The 15,204-nt window shown below is 54.3% G+C and overlaps 1 long non-coding RNA gene across 1 annotated transcript; it reads left to right on the top strand.

The window, feature by feature from the left end:
- The first annotated feature begins 569 nt into the window (after positions 1–569).
- On the top strand, positions 570–4,232 carry LOC109490345. The gene is made up of 4 exons (XR_004622102.1): positions 570–648; positions 1,081–1,188; positions 2,142–2,232; positions 3,405–4,232. It is a non-coding gene; the product is annotated as an uncharacterized LOC109490345 (long non-coding RNA).
- The last annotated feature ends 10,972 nt before the right edge of the window (positions 4,233–15,204 follow it).

The following is a 15,204-nucleotide window of genomic DNA, read 5'->3' as shown; positions in this document are numbered from 1 at the left end:
TTTGAGGCTGGGGCCTGGACAGTACGACCTCCACCCACGTTTTGGCCCTGGTCCACGAGCCTCTTTCCTCGCCTTTCTTGCGGCAGAGGAGGCCAGGAGCAAGGATTAGGGGAGCTGTTGCTAGGGGGCGTGACCGGCGGTTGCTGGGCTCGAGGGACGTTGCTAAGCAACGCTGGGCGGGGCTCACGTTGCTAGGCCTGAGTAGGAGTCCCCAGGGACCGGAAAGGCCACCTAGCTCCCTTCGGCTTCAGTGGAAGGCGCCCCACAAAGCTGCTCTCCCGCGACTTTCCCCGGGGCCGCAGCTTCCCCGGGGCTGGACGCAGTTTCCAAGGGTCCTTCCGGTTCACACCCTCCGAGACTCCGTGATCCTCTGGACTCTGGAGCGAGGAACCCTGGGTCTTTGTGCACGTGTCTCTGCGCTTGCTTGAGCGGTAGAGGGGGAGGGGGTCGCATTTGGGTTTCCATAGCAACTGCTCCTGTGTCATCCCGTTTCTCCCAAAGATTTGAGCGGTAGCGTGGGGGGGATTTGCATATATCTGCATGTCATTAACATAGAGGCGGGGCCGGAACTTGTTTGGGCAACTATCCCTGGTCAGTTCCCTTTGCTTCTCTCTCATCCCGCCTGAGGGGCACGTGGGCCGCGCATGCGTGAGTGTTGTGCTTGTTAATGTTCCCAGAATTGGGGTGGGTGGGTGAACTCTAATAGTGACCTCCCATTCTGGACCCCGGTCACCTTATTGAGTCATTAGCCTGAATTCGTCCCAGTACCCTTGACCAAAGACCTTGACCAGCATCCCCACGCAATGTCGGGCCTGACTGGAATCCCAATTCTGACCTTTCCTGTCTGTGTGGCCTTGGGCAAGCTTAGTTCCCCTCTCTATGGCTCAGTTTCTTTCTTTGTAAATAGGGATACTAATCCCTAATTCATCAGGTGATGTGAGGATTCGATGAGATGTCACTTTTATATACACTTATGCTGCTTCTGGCACACAGCAGGCCCTTAGTCACCGCTTCTGCCCTCCCTTGGTAGAATCCAGCTCCTCTCAGGACCCAACCAGAACAAATTCACTTCCTTTGCAGCTCAAGAGTTGACAGCTACACACCAGGAAGGACTTCCAGATGTCAGGATTCAAGGCACAGGATGAGGACTATTGGTTTGCCTGCTTGTCCTTGTAGGCCGGAGGCCAGGTTGGTGAAGCATGGACCCCCATCCCCCACCCACCACCGCCACCACACACTCATGCATGTCCTTACACCCCTTTCCCTCTGAGGGACCGACAGTTTCCAGAAACCCTGCATTTCTGTCTCAAAGGCACTAGAGCCAAGACCTCTGCAGCAGGGGCAGCTGAACTTAAGAGTCTTAAAAACCAGAGCTAGGGAGGTGGTGACCAAGAAAGTCCCCCCAGGACTGCGATATCGGGTGGAGTGGGGTCTGGCCAGAGGCTGAGGGCAGAAACTTTGCTTAGAGAGCCAAACATCTGGTAAACCAGATAGGCCGGGGGTGGGGGGAGCAGGGGAAGGGGCCCTAGGGCCACTCCCTTGCCTCTTCTGGGCCTCAGTATCCCCCCTGTGGACCATTGGGGCTCCTCTGCTGAGACAGGGGGCAAAAAAAGGCAGAGGTCAATTCAGGGTGAAGCACTGTGTCACCACTGCAGCTGTGTAGCATGCCATGGAGGTAGTGAGTTCCCTGTTGTTGGGGCTATGGAAGCAGGGGCTGAGCAAGACTGGGAGCACCGTTGGGAGGGAGCAGGAGATTTCCTCCTGGAATTTCTTGCTCTTGTTTGGACTCCAGTTTTTCTGTATAGCCTCTTCAAAGGCTGGAAAGTCCTTCCTGGGTCTGACTTCAGCCCTTCCAGCTCTGGCCTTCTTACCTTCCTTTTTCCCAGAGTCTCCGTAACCTTAGCCTTGACTGCTAGGGTCAGAGGGGAGGCAGAGGGGGTGTTAAAGGAGGAGAATCAGTTCCACTCTGCGTTGGTCCCTTCATTCGCAATTAGGTTCAGATAATTAAGATAAATGAGGTTGGCTCCTCTCCTGGGTAGACGAAGTTTGTTGGTGATGGAAAGGGAGTGTAGGAGCTGGATTCTGATGGGTTGGTTGGCTTCCTGGAGGAGGTAGGAGTACATGGGGGCTATACCCTACAGTTGTCACTCTGACCTCTGGATGCAAGACCTGTGTCTGCCTGCGGATGGCAGTGGGCCAACTCCTTCCCTTGTAGCCACCTGTGCTCCACAGGTAAGTGTTCCAGGGACAGGCTGAGAGCCTGGCAGTGCCCGGCTGGCCCGCTTGTGTCCCACTCTGGGGGCCAATTAAGTCTCCGTCCCTAGCCGCGCCGATTAACAGTTAATAAGGCAGCAAACACCTGCAGCTACGGAGGCGAATTAAGAGCAACAGTCGGCATAATACACAACCTGATAAGTGAGCAATTAACAACCAGAGAAAGATTAATAGAAGCAATTACGTCCTACTCGGAGCTCTGTAAATACGACTGTCAGTGGCTGAGGGATTCAGTCCAGTCCCTCCCAGCCCCACCCCAGGCCAAGCCTCTGTAGGGAGGGGAGCCCGCCCAGCCAGCCTATGGACTCCAGACCCCAGAGCCATATATACACAAGAAATACACACATACGTGCAATCACACACATGGACATATACAGACATACATTCGTGGAGAGACGGTCCACAAGATGCAGTCACACAATATACAAATCCCCCACTGTCATCCACACTCACAAAAATGTGTACATAGAGATACACATAAGTCCTGCCAGAAACACATATTGATCCGGAAAAATATTCACATTGTCCCATAGAGACGCTCCCCTGTTTAACACAGAGCTAGAACCACACGGACTACGAGACATACAGTGGCACGTGTACAAATTTGGACACATACACAGACACAGCTGTCTCCTCAGGGCACTTGCCCGCCTTTGATGCCCATCTTGCAAAGGGTCATCCTCAGAGAGCTGCAGCAGAGTATGGGACTGAGAACTGGAAGCAGGGTGGGGATGGGACAGGATGGGTGTGAACACACACGCAAGCATGTGTGCACGCATGTAACTCGAAGCATGCGTGTCCTTGCAACTCCTGGGCATGTGCTTGTGTGGAAACAGGCATGCGCCTTCCCCGTGTGCCCGCATGAATGTTCGTACGGCCAGATGTATGCATGGGAGCCCGTCCACGTGCTCGTGTTCACTGGAGCTGTGACTACCGTGTGGGTTTCTGGTTCACGTGTGCTCCCTGTGCCAGCGCTCATGGCTGGATAATTGTGTGACTACTTCAGAGTGGCTTTATGTGCATCCTGTGTTGTGGCAGGTGAGGGGAGTCCCTGCAGGAGCTCCCCAGGGAGCCTGGGGGTACCAGGTCCCACCTCTAGGGCTCCTGGGGCCATGTGGTTTCCTTCGCAGGGACTTGCAGCACCCCGGGGCCTCACCCAGGCAGAGAGAGAGAAATGAGAAGAATCTCTAAAGAAGTGGACCTGGAGGTTCCTTTCTCCCGGCTGAAAGCTGAGAATGGGCTCTTTTCCCTCTCCCACCTGTGCCTGGGAGCTGTGGACTACAAACGGTCTACTCACGGTCACACCCAGACCCAGCCGCCCACGCGCCGTCTTGCCACACACGAAATCACACACACACGGGCACACGTGCAGCAGTGCTCACACACCTGCACTCCCACGTGCCCCTACGCCCGTCACCGTCTGGGATGAGCCCAGTGCCAAGCCTGAGGGCCTGGAGGGGCGTCCTGCGACAGGTCCCCCCCAGCTCCCCCGACACCAGCCTGGCCAGATGGTGGAGGCTGCCAGGCCCCAGGAGAGCTCTCTATCACCGCTAACCCACCACTGCCAGTCGGGCGCACTGAGGCCTGGCTCTGCCCGAGTGGGGGCAGGGGGGCAAATGAGGTAATGTAGCTCACCGACACCCTCCACACCCCACACCCGGATGAGGCCTGCCCCATGGCCTTCCTTTCGTTGTTAAGCAGGGAGGAGCTTCTGAGCCGGGACACACAGAGTCGGAGAGACGAGACGGAGATGCGCGGATTCATACAGAGCCAGCCCCACGCGCTCGGGATTTCATGGGACACAAAAGGACCCAGACGCAGGCAGACACCCCTTCCCCCTCTAGCCCCTGCAGGTACAGCTACCCCCTCCCCAGCCATGAGCCACTCACCAAAGCCAGGGCTGATTTTGCAGAAAGCCTGGCCAGGCCCCTAACCCCCCTTTGCCTCCTACCATTGAATGAGAGCAAACAGGAAACAGGTCTGTGGGCCCCCAAAGCCGAAGGCCTGTCCTCTGTCAGCGAAGCCGGCCTTCTGTTTGACTCTGAGTCATTAGATTTTTGTTTTTCAGTCATTCATTTGTTCACTCATTCATTCAACCAGTAAGGTCATTAAACAAACCATTCTATCTAGTCCAATGACCTGGCTGTCCCGGCATCTGGCAGCCTGGCAGCCTGGCCTGGGCGTGTGGAGCTGGGGAGGGAAACAAGGCGGGGAGGCTGGGCTCGGATGGATGATGGGGAGGAACGGAAGTGATGTCCCCATCCCCTACTTCTTCCTCCGTCTCTCGAAGTGAAAGAAAAGGTGCTTCTTCTGCAGCTGGAGGGGAAAAAAGCCAAATCCCAGGATAATATAGACAATAATAGCGAACGCTTACAAGCCCTTACTCTGTGCCAGGCGCCGCTCTAAGTGCTTTACGTGAATTAAGTCAGTTCTCCCCCCTAACAACTGCATGCGGCAGTTACTGTTATTAACCCCTCCTGGGGGCATAGGAAGGTTAAGTAACTTGCCCAAGATCAAACAGCTTATCAGAGCCACCCCAAATGTTTAAAAATCCTAGGGCAAGAATTCAACAGGAGACCCCTAGACCTCCATCCACCCCTCTCCTCTTCATCTGGTGGCTCCAAGCAGCAGTGTGAGGGGCTTCGGATGCAGAACGGCACATGTCCCAACCCTAGAGTCCCTGCTGGCTCCACACTCCCGGAAAACAGCCCCCCTTCTGCGCCGAGCTTGAGGAGAAGGGATGTGGGAAAGAGGCCACCCAGGCCTTGGGTGCTGGCTTAGGGCTGCTGGGGCAGGGAATTCTGGGGTCGTGGGTGGGGGTGTGGTCTAGAAGGCGGCTGGAGCTCTAGGTGGGCACAACCCTGTGGGCCTTGAAATTCTTCATTCCATACAGAAGAGGGCCGTCTGAAGAGGGGGTCCCGGGGCACGGGCGTCCGTTGCCCAGGTCTGGGAGTATTGGAGCTGGTAAGTGGCAGATCCAGGAGACTGTCCCAGGAACTCTGGCTAGATCAGCCCTTAACTAGATGGTGGGGGCTGAGGATGCCAGGGGGTGATTGGGGGGTGGGGTGCAGAACAAGCCGAGTTTTACTTCCCCACCCCCACTCCCAGTTCTGCTCTTATCGAATTCAGGCCATTTCCACCAAGGGGCCTGCTCTGTGCTCAGCTGCATGTGGGAGCCCAGGGCTCTCGATCTTGTTGCCCCTCCAACCGCACTCCCACTGACACCCCACCTTCCTGCACTGGCATTAGGGAAGAAATGGAGGCTCCTGGGATGGAATGGGGACCAGCAACATCAGTGCATCCAGCTCCCTGCCTCTGTTTCCCTGGCCCCCAAATTACCGCTCTATCTCCCCAGGCTTTTTCACACAATTACTCAGGCTAGGAATTTCGATCTCTGGTGCCAGCCAGACCCTTGTTATGCAAATATAGGCAAATGAGATGCAAACAGAGCAGTCCCAGATTAACAGAGAAATCCCCAGCAGCTGGAGGAGTCACCATAAAGTCAGCTCACTGGAGCACGCTTCCCCCACCCCCTCCTTTTCCAGTCTCTGTCCACCTGGATGGGTCTGGCCCCTCCCTGCCCTTGCCACCACTCTTTGACCCCACTCAGGAGGGTCCGGACAAGGGGGGACAGCAAGGCCCAGGCTCTCTACCACCCTTCCAGCTTGAGATCTCTGCCCTCTCCCCCGCATTTCTAAGAGATCCCGGCAGGGGTGGAGGTTAGGAGTAAGGGGGGTGTGTGGGGCTGGGGGAGAGGGAGAACTCTGTTTTCCCCCTGTGGAAGGGAGAATTCTCACACTCACACACACACACACACACACACACACACGCAGAGCTGATGTGAGAGTCACCCCTAAGATACACACACTTATACACCCATTCAGACACAAGCCTCACACGTCTGTACCACCTCACAAATCTGGCCAAGGTCCACCCTCCCCTTCTTTCCCAACACACTGTAAATTAAGCTGCAGACATCAGCACACTGCAGTGGAGGAGGGTCGGCTGTGTCCCCCATTCCTGGGGCCTGGAGCTTAGAGGGTACTGCAGGTAGGACCCCGGGTCTGTGTGAAGACAGAAGGGAGTCGAAGATCCTAACGCAGGGCATGACCTGGGGAAGGAGGCTGGGGAAGGAGGCTGGGGGCGTGTGGAAGAAGCCCAGCCTGGGTAGTGCCCACCAGAGCCCCCCGGGGGGGGCTGAGGCTGGCGTCTATGTCTTCAGGCACCGCCCAAGGGAGCCGGGCCCACTGGCCGGCCCAATCAGCCCAGACCCAACTTCTAAAAATAAGAGTCAAGAATCTAAGCTCCTGGTTGGTTCTGCAGGAGCCTGTTGCCTTGGCAACCCCTTCTCAGAGGCCTCCCTCCCGGCTGCCCCGTTTGGCTGCTGGTCCCTGGGCCAGTCCCCTCTGCTGGCCCCTCTGCCAGCCCTCTGTCCTCCCTCCTGGGCAGGGAGGAGCAGCCGGAGGACCTGGGGGCTCCAGTGGCCACAATGACCTGAGTGTGAGACCTGTCTGGGGCTGTGTTGGAGTCTGTCTGGTGGTGGGTGTGTGACTGTGCGTGCGACAGGCTTGTGTCAAACAGCCTGCGTCAGGCTGTCTCTGTGTACATCTCCGCCTGTGACTTGACTCTCAGAGTCCCCGTGAGTGACCGTGCTCTCTCTTTGTGTATCCAGGTCCATGTGTGTGACAGTGTGGATTAGGTCCCAAGACAAAATCTAGCGGCGGCCTTTAATGTCTGCTCCTGCCCATCCCCCCCCCACTCCCCGTGGGCTTTCCCTTAACCCTGGCCACCCCCACTCTGTGAGCATGCAGGCTGGGTGTACAGAGGCACAGGGGTGCCCGGGTGTGGTGACCCGGCCAAGGTCAGCCTCTTCCAGGTTGGCCGCTAAATATCAAATAAGGTCCACATCTGCCCCTTTGGGGGAAATGGGGGGAAAGTCACTCCTGAAACTGTGTGGTCTAAATTTCTGAGTGTTTGCATGTGTGTGTGTGTGTGTGCCCTCTAGTCAGAGGCAGAGCTCCCCTCCCCCAGCCGGCTTCCCTCTCCAATTAATCACCGAGTGCTGTCAGATCTCCTCCTCATCACTGCTCCAGCGTGCTCCTCCTCTCTTGGTCTCTGCCACCCTCGCGCAGCCCAGGCCAACCCCCTCCCTCACCCAGGCACTGCAATGGCCTCCCCTCAGCGCTCCCCGCCTTGCCAGTTCCAGGTTGAACCTCGTCCTCCCTCCTGTGCCCCCATCCACGCCTCCATTCTGCAGCCGCAATGATGATTCTTCTAAAACGTCACTTGGATCCCGTGACACCCCCTGCTTGGGACCATCGACCGACCTGGTTCTCAGGGCAAAGCATCGGCTCCTCAGCCTGGTCTTCTAGACCTTCCCCAGTCTGGTCTCTGCTCCCTGCCTGGGTCTCCCTGTGCCCCCTTCACCCAGCCACACAAGAGACTAAGAGTTTCCAGAAGAGATCAGGATCTCTCTTGCCTCTGTGCCTTTGCACGTGGTTTCCTAGGCTGGAACCAGTCCTCCTTCCTTTGGATAAGGCATTCTGAGAGTCAGTGCGGGCCTCACCTCTACCAGGAAGCCTTCCCTGACTGGGGTTAAGAGCCTCTATGTTCCCATGACATCTTCCCCCCTTCTCCCCCTCCCCACATTGCATGTGTGTGTGGGTTTTTTTAAGATTTTATTTATTTATTTGACAGAGAGAGCCAGCGAGAGAGAGAGAACACAAGCAGAGGGAGTGGGAGAGGAAGAAGCAGGCTTCCCGCTGAGGGGAGCCCGATGCGGGGCTTGATCCCAGGACGCTGGGATCATGACCTGAGCCGAAGGCAGAGGCTTAACCTACTGAGCCACCCAGACGCCCACACACATTGCACGTATTTTTGACTTATCCCCACAAATTTGGAGGAGATTTANGGACGCTGGGATCATGACCTGAGCCGAAGGCAGAGGCTTAACCGACTGAGCCACCCAGACGCCCACACACATTGCACGTATTTTTGACTTATCCCCACAAATTTGGAGGAGATTTAGAAGAAACAGAAAGTCCTGATTGAAACAAAAACTTACCCACAATCCTCTCAGATTAACTCCCAGCTTATTTCCTTTCAGACTTTCTTTAAATGAATTAATTAAAAAATTTTAAATAAAATTAAGAGTATCCTGTAGGTGTAGCTTGGTTTAACTTGTCATTATATAGTGAGCATTTTCCCAGGTTATTATAAATTTTTCACGAACATGACTTTTAATGGTTGTGTAATATTCTTATATGTGGATGTATCATAATTTATTTCACCAACCCTCTACTGCTAGACATTTATGTTGGTTGTGATTTTTCACAGTTATAAATAATGGCAATAAGTATCCCTTTGCACAGTTCGTTTTCAGTATTTGGTTATTTCTTGGATTGAGTTCCTAATAGTAGATTAACAGGACCAAGAGGTCTGGGTTTTTTTGTTTTTTTTTTTTTAAGATTTTATTTATTTATTTGACAGAGGTAGAGACAGCCAGCGAGAGAGGGAACACAAGCAGGGGGAGTGGGAGAGGAAGAAGCAGGCTCCCAGAGGAGGAGCCTGATGTGGGGCTCGATCCCAGAACGCTGGGATCCCGCCCTGAGCCGAAGGCAGACGCTTAACGACTGCGCCACTCAGGCGCCCCCCAAGAGGTCTGTTTTTAAAACCCTTGACAGCATGGCCTGATGGCCTTCCAGAAAAGTTGTTCTAGGGGCGCCTGGCTGGCTCAGTCAAGAGTCCCTTGCTCTCAGGGTTGTGAGTTGGAGCCCCACGCTGGACATGGAGCCTACTTAAAAAAATGTAAGAAAAGTTGTTCTAATTTACTCCTCCATCAGCGGAGTCTGAGAGTGCCCCAGATTTCAGTTCCCATCGACACTGGTGCTGTCTTTAGACACACGCACACACACAACTGTATTAATTTCAGTAGGTAAAACCGCATTGTATTGTTGTTTTAATTTGCATGTCTTTGATTACTGGTGCGGATAAACCTTTTGTATTTTCTCTTTTGTGTCATGCACAGAACACACTGAGCTATAATTATATTTTTACATCCTGCCTCTCCCTCACCAACCTCAGCTCTTGAGGGCAGAGCCTGTTTGGGTCCAATTCTCTGTATCAGGAGCAGGGACAGAGGGCGCGTTCCCAGAGCGCGAGGTGGATTGAACTGAAGACTCTGCCTTCAGCCTGGGCTTTGACATCGGGCAGACCTGGGGTCCAGCTTAGCTCTGAGACGTGAACTCAGGCGAATCACTCTGCTTGTGGGGGTCTCAGTTTCCTCACATGTTAAGCAGGTCTGAGTAAGGATTAAGCACAATGAAGAGTGTAAAGAGATGTGTAAAGGGTTGTGAACAGTGGCTGTTGTTTGACAGCTGCTCGTGTGTAGGACGGTGGCTTTGCTGAGGGAGGAAGGAATGTTCAGGAAGAGTCAACTCCCACTCCCAGACACGAGATGGTACCCAGACACCCGGTGGTCCAGAGGTGCGTGGGGAGCTCAGAGCAAAGGGTCTGGGCAAGATCGGGATGGGCCATAATAACAGACAGGCCTAAGTTCAAGTTCGACTGAGACAAAAAGGGGTTTGTGCCCTTGTGTAATTCTGAGAAGGGAACTGCTGGCTCTGTTTACCTTTGACAGATGCCTACTTAACAGAGAGGGAGAGTACCTTTGTCCTGGTGGCACAGCATCTTTTCCTGAGATTGGCCCTCTGCCACAGGGAGCGCCTTGGAGACAAATCCTAGCTGGGGGTGCCCTCACCCACTCTGGCTTAGGACATGTTCCAAGACAGACACGCACAATTTCTCTGCACATTAGAAGCCTAATGATACTGTCATTCGGAGTCTGGAAATGAGAAGAAATCGGTTTTTTCTTGGTAATTAACGTGAGTGATGGGCCTTGAGATGGAGTAGCAGCCCCCCAGATTGAGAACCAAGCTGTCTGGAAAGTCAGCTAGGTCATCCCCCTGCCTCCAGGAAGGTCTGTGTTCCATCCTGGGCCTCTGCTTGGTGTCCTTTAGATAGGTCAACGCCCTGCCCCTTCCCTGTTGCTCATTCCTTTAGAGATCACTTTAGGGGCCAATGGTCCGTAGGTTCCTCCATGAGTCTGTCCCTAGGCCTTCATGTTGTAGTTCAATGTGCTGTGCCATTGCCCTCATGAGAGCTGCCTTTATTTTGAGGGGTATCCTTAGCTTAGTAGGGGTTTCCTTTACCTCATTTGTTGAAAGCAGAGGTGAAAACAGCTGGATAAGAATGGGTTGAAGGGAGGTACTCCAAGCTTTGGAAGGGTGTTCAGGAAGAAAACCTGGAGGGATGGAATCAGGGCTTGGCTCCAGAGAATGGGGTTGCGGAGGGGGGGGGCGCTGGTGCCAAAAGCTGACTCAGCTTTCCTTTCTAAGTGAAGCATCCAGCAGGTTCATGAATATTTCTCTGGGTCTCTGCCTCAGTTTCCCCGCCATCCTCAGGGGAAACTTTTTTTTATCTCATCCCTTTGTCTTCTCTGTTCATTTGCTTTCTATGCTGGATGGAGGAGACACAGAATAAATCAGCTCCAGGCCCTACCCGTGAGCAGCTCCGAGTCCGGTGGGACAGGCAGATGCTGCGACCAACAGCTTCGATGCAGAGTGAACAGTGTCACAGAAGAAGGTGACAAATTGAGGCCGGAGGAGAGAAGAATTGGTGCTTCCTGGAGGAATCTGGGGGGCAGAGGAGGAGGGCCTGGAAGGATGCATTTGGTAACAAAGAAGAGGTGTTGGAACAGCAACCCAGGCAGAGGGAACAGCAGAGTCAAAGGCTGTGAGGTGGGAATGAGCCTGGCACAATCAGAAATGGGGTCTAGTTCCCAGGACACCGGTGGCCGTGGCGGCTGAAAAGGAGAGAGGCCGGGAGATACGCAGGGGTCGGATGGTAAAAGGCAGTGAATAGTGAGGTGGGGTGCTTGAACTTTTCCTGAGAGCACTGGGAAGCCATTGAAGGTTTAAGCAAATGAGGACTCTGATTTGCTTTGTTCCTTAGGAGGTAAATATGGACTGGGGATGAGGGGCAGGACTGGTAGCTACAGCTACAGTCTCTGTGGTCCTGGACAAGGGCAGTGGGTTCCAGTGATGTTAAGAGGGGAGACTCGAGGGGACCGCATGGCGGCTGTAGGTGGGATGGGTAGTTGCTGGTGGCCCAAAGTCAGGACCCAGCATGAGTCTCAGCATAGTCTCCTCCTCCTCCCCTGAGCCCCCAGTGGCTCCCAGGCCTCCAGCTGCCTGCTTCAATGCGCTGTAATGGCATTCCCAGGCTGGCCTTACCCACCTCTACCGCCTCAGCCCTCCCACCCTCCTGCATGAGCCTGTGCTCTGGCCTAACTGGTTTTTCCATTGGTCCTAAGCTCATATGACCCGCTCAAGCATCCAGCCTTTAGCCAGTGAATTCCTGTCTCCCATTCCTCCCCACCTCCTCAACGAAGGTGGCCTTAGTTGCCTCAGCTCCCCTCTCCTTATTGTCCACCCTTCTTCCCTCTCCTCTCTGCCTTTCTCTTAGCAAAGGCCTGGGCAGACCATGTCATCAACAGAAACAGCACTTAAAGATCCTTAAAGGAGAACTGCAGACTTTGGCCCAGGTCTGAGGGAGAGAGCTGGCAGCTCCCAACCTCCAGGGGCTCCAGGAGGCCCAGGCCCAGTGAACAGTCTTGTCTGCAGCGATCTTGCCTCGGCCACTGGAGCTGTCGTTATTGCTCCAAATTAGGCACCAATTTGCCCATGTAATTGTTTGCTAATTGGCATGAAATCCTAATGTAATTAGTTGGGCCCCTTATCGGGGAGCCTGGGGAGCCAGAGGCGGTGGGGGGCCGCTGGAGCAGGGAGGGTCTAGGAGGCTGGGGAAATGTTCTGAGAGAGGAGGCCCCAAGTTGCCATCAGGGCTGAGATAAGGAATGATAGAAATGGCCGAATCTCACAGCGCAAAGGGCCTTTGGAGACCAGCGGTTGCTGCCTCTTTCACAGATGGGGAAACTGAGGACAGGTCAGGAGGGGAAACCCCTGGGAGCTGGCGGCATAGCTGGGCCAGATGTCCGTGTTGCCTGTCTATAATGCCTGCAGCCGTGGCCTGGCGGTGGGTCAGGGTGGCACAACGCATGGCTGGCTGGCCTCTGTTTCCAAAAAAAAAAGGGGGGGGGCCCTCTGAGAGGGAGGCTGGAAAGTGGGTGAGGCTGTGGTTACCAGTCCGCTTTTTGTAGGAAATGCAATGGAGAAAGGCCTAGGAAGAATGTCACATGGTTAAAGTCAGAGGAGCAATGGGGGCAGACAAGGGGCTCCGGCCTCTCCCTGGGGAATGACGTGGGTGTTGAGAAGGAAGATGGGTGTGGCTAGAAATCCCAATTTCCACCCCCACTGGCACATACCCCCAAGCCCAGCCTGGACTTTTTGCCTCCCTTCCATCTCTCTGGAAGGAGTCTGGTAAAGGTGCTGGAACCAGCTCATACCAGTTTATGAGAGCCTGTTGTTCAATGTTTTGCAATCTGCCAGCCAGTTGACTTCTCGTTGGTTGTTTAAACTGACCGTCACGGGAGGATTTACACCATGGAAATTGGCCAATGCTGCCGAGCAAGGCTGTGCCTCCCCAGTCCCTCCCCAGAGCCAGTTGTTCAACGGTTAACAACACACCAACGAAACCATCTGAAATGTGATGAAAGAGCCTCAGAAATTCTGATCCTGGTAGGGCCAGAAGGTCCTGCTAAGGGGTTGTCCCTCCAAATCCCAACAGAGGTGGAAATGGAGGCTCAGGGGCCACCTAGGAAGTCTGTGGCCCTCCAGACGCTCAGTCCAGGCTCCCCTGCTCCCTGGGACTGATCTCTGCTGCGGGAGCTGCAGAGTCCTTGAGGAAAGAAGCACTAAATGTGGACAGGTTGGCTCTGATGGCCAGGACAGTGGCAGAGGGAGCCCAGGGGACTTCCTTGTGGAAAGGGGCTCCTGTCAACACCCTTGCCTGTTTCCCTAGCTCTCTCCCAGGCAGCAGGGTCAACTGGCAGGTGAGGAGAGACTGTGACCCCAGGGGAATGGGCAGAAGGGGAACTAGTACCAGGACCATTCTGGGGGGGGGGGGGAAATGCCATTTTGGTCACATGGTCATGGTCCCTCTCCCTGCTCCCCATTCCCAGCAGCTGTTCTCCCTGAAACTGACACTTACACTGTGGGCTGTTCCCCGTTCTCCTCCCTGCCTGCCATCTAGCCTTAATCTCTCCTGCACCCGTGCCTGTGCTTCCATTCTCCCTCATCTCTATCTTTACCCAAATCTCTCCTGTTTTCTGGGCCCTGTCGCTGGATGTCCTGAAGGCACCTCAATGCAGCATGTCCAAAATAGAAAACATCGACTTCCCATAAGTCTTTCACCATGTGAGTAAATGGCACACTCGCCCTCAGGACCTTTGCACTTACAATTTTCCCTCTACAGATGGCTCTTCCTCTGCATAACCCTCACCTCCTTCAGGGCTCTGCTGAGAGGGTGCCTTCTCGGAGACTCCTTTCCTGACCACCTCACCTAGAATCACCCCGCCCCCCCTTCTCCTCTAACACCCCTGCTTCCTTCCCCGACACTCTTTTCCTTCTTTGCACTCATCAACACTACCATTCCATGTATTTATTCTTTGGTGTCTGCCTCCCCTCCCCCACTGGAAGGTGAACTCCCCCTAAGCTCAGCAGTGAAGGGGTCAGGTTCCAGAAATTCCTTGAGGTCCTAGATTGTATCCATTTCACCCCTTCTGTGCTGGATAGTTTTATTTATTTATTTTTGAAGGAGGCTGTACGCCCAACGTGGGGCTCGAACTCACCGCCCAGAGATCAAGAGTCACATGCTCCACTGACTGAGCCAGCCGGGCGCCCCAGTGCTAGATACTTTTAGTAATCTCTCGGTAAATATTTGTTGAATGAATAAATGAATGAATGAAAGAATGAATGAGCCTCTCACCATTCCTCGTCCCCACTCCTGGATTCCTCAAATCCACCTTCCAGTTGCCCACCCAGCTGCTTCTCCTTAAACACACTTCACTATGGTTCTTTCCTGTCCAAAACCCTCCATAGAACTCTGTTGCTTTCAGAATAAAGCCTACTTCTGGTTCAGCTTACAAGGCCCACAGTGGTGTGTTTCCAGCCTCACCTCCAGCTTCCTGTGTCCTCCCCTAAACACACACACACACACACACACACACAGCCATGCAGAGAGTCTGGATATACGATTTCTGCCTCTGTGTGGTGCTCCTTCAGCCCTTAGGTGGTCCTCTACATTCTCTGACTCATTTCTTTCTTTCTTTCTTTTTTTAAATTTAGTTAATAGTGTTTTGGGAGTAGCCCCTTGGTGCCAGACCCCTTCCTGAGTCTTACTGGGAGGAGTCAGCCCCTACCCCTTCTCAAAATGGTCCCAATCTTGCAGAGGAGGAGGACCTGAAACCATCATCCCTTCCCTAGTTCCTAATTTGTTGTCCTCTGGTCATCCTGACAGCACATGCTTGTTCCAGCCAGGACCCTGGGGGACCTCCCATGAGAAGGCAGCCACTGGCTCTTGCCTGCCTCTGGCTGTGGGATGGCACCTTATGGGAATGACCAGGAATAACTGGATTTGGGGTCTTTTTGCCTGCACTGTCCCCTCCCCGAGCTGCTGGGAGATATGATGCAGGGTGAGCTATCCCTGTCAGGGCCCAACCCAGGGCCTGACAGAGTAAAGGGAACAAGAAGTGACTCAGGTTGCCCCTTTTCCCTAGGACTTCTGAGCTTCCACCCTCTTCACCCCACAGGGTCCAAAACCCAGGGAGGGAGGGGTGAGTTTGTTCCAGTGAGTGTGAGATGTGCCCACAAATTTGCCTGTGTCTCTGGATGTGTGTGTGTGTGCACACGCGTGCTTGCTCACAGGCGTGCCTTCCTGGGTGTGCACCAGTGGGCCTGACCCCGGAGCCGG

Source organism: Ailuropoda melanoleuca, chromosome 2 (genome assembly GCF_002007445.2).
Source record: "Ailuropoda melanoleuca isolate Jingjing chromosome 2, ASM200744v2, whole genome shotgun sequence".
NCBI classification, from domain to species: Eukaryota; Metazoa; Chordata; class Mammalia; order Carnivora; family Ursidae; genus Ailuropoda; species Ailuropoda melanoleuca.
This window is presented reverse-complemented; position numbering and strand designations above follow the sequence as displayed.